Source organism: Arachis ipaensis, chromosome B10, assembly GCF_059453495.1.
Source record: "Arachis ipaensis isolate K30076 ecotype BB chromosome B10, ASM5945349v1, whole genome shotgun sequence".
NCBI classification, from domain to species: domain Eukaryota; kingdom Viridiplantae; phylum Streptophyta; class Magnoliopsida; order Fabales; family Fabaceae; genus Arachis; species Arachis ipaensis.
Genome location: NC_142435.1, coordinates 88,289,042 through 88,295,020, shown reverse-complemented (window position 1 = coordinate 88,295,020; position 5,979 = coordinate 88,289,042).

The following is a 5,979-nucleotide window of genomic DNA, read 5'->3' as shown; positions in this document are numbered from 1 at the left end:
TAAGGGTCGATCCCACGGAGATTGTTGGCATGAAGCAATCTATGGTTATCTTGTAACTCTTAGTCAGGAAAATAATAAAATACTTCACTTATCAATATTGATTGCAAGGAATAAAAGGGGCAGAACACAAATTATACTTGTATGCACTGATGGAGAATATGTTGGAGTTTTGGAGATACTTTGTCTTCTGGAATTCTGCTTTCCTCTGTTTTCTGATTCACGCACGCACGTCCTCCTATGGAAAACTGTGTGTTAGTGGGTCACCGTTGTCAATGGCTACCATCCATCATTCCAGTGAAAATGGTCTAAATGCGCTGTCACCGCACGGCTAATCATCTGTAGGTTCTCAATCGTACCGGAATAGGATTTACTATCCTTTTGCGTCTGTCACTACGCCCAGCACTCTCGAGTTTGAAGCTCGTCACAGTCATTCAATCCCTGAATCCTACTCGGAATACCACAGACAAGGTTTAGACTTTCCAGATTCTCTTGAATGCTGCCATCAATCTAGCTTATACCACGAGGATTCTGATTAAGAGATCCAAGAGATATTCATTCATTCTATAGTGGAACGGAAGTGGTTGTCAGGCACGCGTTCGTGGGGGAATGATGATGATTGTCACGTTCATCATATTCACATTGAAGTGCGAATGGATATCTTAGATAGGAACACGTATGTTTGAATGGAAAACAGAATTACTTGCATTAATTCATTGAGACACAGCAGAGCTCCTCACCCCCGACAATGGAGTTTAGAGACTCATACCGTCAAAAGGTACAAAGTTCAGATCTAAAAATCATGAGGTGCAAAACAAGTCTCTAAAAGTTGTTTAAATACTAGACTAGTAAACTAGGTTTACAGAAAATGAGTAAACTGAGATGGATGGTGCAGAAATCCACTTCTGGGGCTCACTTGATATGTGCTGGGGCTGAGACTTAAGCTAATCACGTGTATAGGGCTGTTTTGGGCGTTCAACGCTAGCTTTGGATCCAATTCTGGCGTTGAACTCCAACTCCTAACTTGTTTCTGGCGCTGGACGCCAGACAATAGCATAGAACTGGAGTTAAACGCCAGTTTACGTCGTCTATCCTTGAGAAAAGTATGAACTATTATATATTGCTGGAAAGCCCTGGATGTCTACTTTCCAACGCAATTGGAAGCGCACCATTTGAAGTTCTGTAGCTCCAAAAAATCTACTTTGAGTGCAGGGAGGTCAGAATCCAACAGCATCAGCAGTCCTTTTTCAGCCTGAATCAGATTTTTGCTCAGCTCCCTCGATTTCAGCCAGAAAATACCTGAAATCACAGAAAGACACACAAACTCATAGTAAATTCCAGAAATATGAATTTTGCCTAAAAGCTACTGAAAATAAACTAAAAACTAACTAAAACACACTAAAAACTATATGAAATTAACCCCAAAAAGCGTATAAAATATCCGCTCATCAACAAGCAATTCAATTCAATTCACTAAATTCAATATGTCCTTGTTAAAAATTCCACCAAAAAGAAGTCAAATGTCACTTTTCAAATCAAGTTGGTGCTAGCAACTCAAAGCATTAAACAAGTACATTATTGAAATTGCAATCCCAAAATAACATCATAATGATTTAAAAGTGCACAATTCTTGATTAGAATGCCAAACAAGGGTATGGTCTAACACATATGGTCATGAAAACATATGAATAAAACAAAAAGTTCATTCAGGCATTTAAACAAATAGATGGTATGCGGTGTACATATTCATCAATTCAAGCCAAAATTTCAAGCATGAACAACCAATAAATGAAAAATTAAACAATTGCAATGCAACAAACAATTAACAAAACTTAAACTAAATAACCAAATTTAAATAAAGACAATAGAAATTAAGCAAGCAAGTAAGTATAACAAAGAAGATTAAAACAAGAAAATTAAAAAGATGAAGAATAGGAAAGAAAAAGATAGGTAACAGTGGCACTTGTGATAGCCACTACGAGGCTCACGGCAACGGAGTTTTGCCGGAGAAGAGAAGAAAGGAAGAAGAAAAAGAAGGAAGAAAGAAGAAAGAAGAGAGGGGATCGGGCTGGCACAACAGGGCAGTTTTTTTTCTCATTACTACTCAGAACGCGACCCGTGCGTATGCATAAAGATGTGTGCGTACGCACACCAGCAAAAATTTGGGAGCGTCCATACGCACAGGACGTGCGAGTGCTACTGGCAAAGAGGGTGTCAAGAAGTGTGCGTGTGCACAGAGTCGTGCGCACGCACAGAACACCTTTTTCTTTTTGCATGAGCAGGGCAAAATGACCATGTGTGCGTGCACACAGACGAGCGTGCGCGCGCACAGAATAAAAATATCCTGGGGTGTGTGTGCATAGAGGGTGCGAGCGCTGCGAACAAGATGTGATAAACCATTATTTTATGATTTATATTGTGTTTAACTGAGTGGTTTTATCAAGTCTTTACCCACTTATTCATATGATTAGCATGATATTACAATTCCTTCCCAAAATTATTCCATGGTTGAAAACTTGCTTCCTAGAGATTTTTTAATTATGTATTTTAACTCTCCTTTATCCCATTCGATACTGTGATCCGTGTATTAAGTGTTTCAGGCTTCATAGGGCATGAATGGCTTAGAGAATGGAGAGGAAGCTTGAAAAAATGGAAGGACCACAAGAAACCAAGGAGATGACCAGCGAACAATAACGCGAGCGCATGGCTCACGCGAGCGCGCGAAAAGAAAAAATTGCAGCGACGCGAACACGTGGATTGAAGTCTGCACAAATGACGCGAACGCGTGGACGACGCGAACGCGTGACAAGAAAAATTGCTGAATGACGCGAACGCGTGGATGACGCGTACGCGTGACCTGCGCGATCTGCAAAAATAACAGAATACGCTGGGGGCGATTTTGGGCCACATTTTGACCCAGTTTTTGGCCCAGAAACATAGACTAAACCTAGGGAACATGCAGAACTCAACAGGCATCCACACACATTCAGATACATCGAGATTAGGATTACTCTTAGTTTTAGATCTGAATCTAGATTAGCTTTACATTAGTAGTTTAGGCTTTTGCTTTGGATTTTTGGATGCTGAAGAATCATTACCTCCGTGAAGACATTACTTTAGTTTGTTTCCTTATTCCTTTACTTTTATTCATTGCTCATTGACCCTATTCAAATAAGTATGTTGCATTTTGAATTTATTAATATATAGAGTTACTTTTAATTTTAATTAATTTTAATTCTCTATTTTATTTTATTTAATTTATTATGTCTTCTTATATTTTTATGAATATTAATTCTATGTCAATGGAGTAGATTTTCTACTTGACATGGGGGTTGATTAAGAGGAGACACTTGAGTTGGAATGCTCGAGTGTTTAGTTAATTTGAACATTATTGGATAATTCTATATCTACTAACACTAGAGCTTCCCAAGGGAAAGGACTAGGATCTGTGGATAAGAATCAGTTCAATCACTTGACTTTCCTTTACTCAGTAAGGGTTAACTAAGTGATAACAACAACCGCTTTACATTACACTTGAGAAGATTCCAACAAGGATAGAACTTCCGATTAATCAATTCTCCAGTCAAGGCTTTTTATATTAATAATAATTTTTAGTTTTATTGCTTTAATTTACAATTATTTTAATTACTCATTATCCAATTCAAACCTTCTGGAAAATTTCTAATTAATAAATTAGCACCCTTTCCTGCAACTCGTTGGGTGACGACCTGGGACTCATACTCCCAGTATTTTTAATTTTAATTTTTGTGACAACCCCTTTTAAATTGAGAAGGTGGATCTTAGTTGGTTAAGAACTGTACTTGCAACGCAATTCATTTATTAAATTTCTTAACTGGTCGATTTCCGCCACCATCAATTTTTGGCGCCATTGCTGGGGAGTTGCAATAGTGTGCTAGATTATTAATTAGTGTACATATTTTATTTTATTCGCATATTTCATTTTTATTTTTTTACCATGAGCTATATGTCTTTCTCATTGAATGATGCGTTCGTTGCCTAATCCGAGCTTAGCCGCTTTTGATCCTGAAATTGAAAGAACTCTTTCACGTATTAGGCGAGCTCGACATCGGTTAGCCTCTGAGGGTGGTGAAGTGATTGTTATCGATTCACCAGTCTCATATGAGGGCGAATTTGAACCGCCATCTAAGAGTGAGACAAGCTCATTTACTACTAATTCAGTTGATTCATGTGCAGGTGATGAGCGGATATTTTATACGCTTTTTGGGGTTAATTTCATATAGTTTTGAGTATGTTCTAGTTAGTTTTTAGTCTATTTTCATTAGTTTTTAGGAAAAATTCATATTTCTGGACTTTACTATGAGTTGTGTGTTTTTCTGTAATTTCAGGTATTTTTCTGGCTGAAATTGAAGGAGCTGAACATTATTGATGCTGTTGGATTCTGACCTCCCTGCACTCAATGTGGATTCTCTGGAGCTACAGAACTCGAAATGGCATGCTTCCAATTGCGTTGGAAAGTAGACATCCAGGGATTTCCAGAAATATATAATAGTCCATACTTTGCACAAGGATAGACGACGTAAACCGGCGTTCAACGCCAGTTCTTTGCCCAATTCTGGCGTCCAGCGCCAAAAAATGATCAAAAGCTGGAGTTGAACGCCCAAACTGGCATAAAAACTGGCGTTCAACTCCACAAATGGCCTCTGCACGTGAATTACTTAAGTCTAAGCCCAGCACACACCAAGTGGGCCCCAGAAGTGGATCTCTGCATCATCCATCATAGTTTACTCATTTTTTGTAAACCTAGGCTACTAGTTTAGTATTTAAACAACTTTTAGAGACCTATTTTGTATCTCATGACATTTTAGAGCTGAACTTTGTATTCTCTGATGGCATGAGTCTCTAAACCCCATTGTTGGGGGTGAGGAGCTCTGCTGTGTCTCGATGAATTAATGCAAGTATTTCTGTTTTCCATTCAAACATGCTTGTTCCTATCTAAGATGTTCATTCGCGCTTAACTATGATGAAGGTGATGATCCGTGACATTCATCACCTTCCTCAAACTATGAACGTGTGCCTGACAACCACCTCCGTTCTATATCTGATTGAATGAGTATCTCTTAGATTCCTTAATCAGAATCTCCGTGGTATAAGCTAGAACTGATGGCGGCATTCATGAGAATCTGGAAAGTCTAAACCTTGTCCGTGGTATTCCGAGTAGGATTCAATGATCGAATGGCTGTGACGAGCTTCAAACTCACGAGTGCTGGGCGTAGTGACAGACGCAAAAGGATAGCAGATCCTATTCCGGCATGATTGAGAACCTGCAGATGATTAGCCGTGCGGTGACAGCGCATTGGGAATCTTTTCACTGGAAGGATGGATGGTAGCCATTGACAACGGTGATCCACCTACATACAGCTTGCCATAGGAGGACGTGTGTGCGTGAATTAGAAGACAGAGGAAAGCAGAGATTCAGAAGACAAAGCATCTCCAAAACTCCAACACATTCTCCATTACTGCATAACAAGTAACCTTTAATTTATGCTCTCTTGGTTATTCGAAATTCTACTGATAAACATAATTGACTTCCTGACTAAGATTTACAAGATAACCATAGATTGCTTCAAACCAACAATCTCCATGGGATTCCACCCTTACTCACGTAAGGTATTACTTGGATGACCCAGTGCACTTGCTGGTTAGTGGTACGAGTTGTGAAAAGTGTGATTCATAATTCGTGCACCAAGTTTTTGGCGCCGTTGCCGGGGATTGTTCGTGTTTGAACAACTGATGGATTATTTTGTTGCTTAGATTAGGAAAATTTTTCTTTTTGGTTTAAAGTGTCTTATTATTGTTCTTGGTTAAAAATTAAAAATATCCTTCTTTAAAACAAGTGTTACATTTACTGCCCAATTGGCTAGAGCGTTAGTCTAAGTCTGTGGCAGTTTGGTACACTCTTTTTAAAATCTTTTTCAAAAATAATATTTTCTCTATTAAATT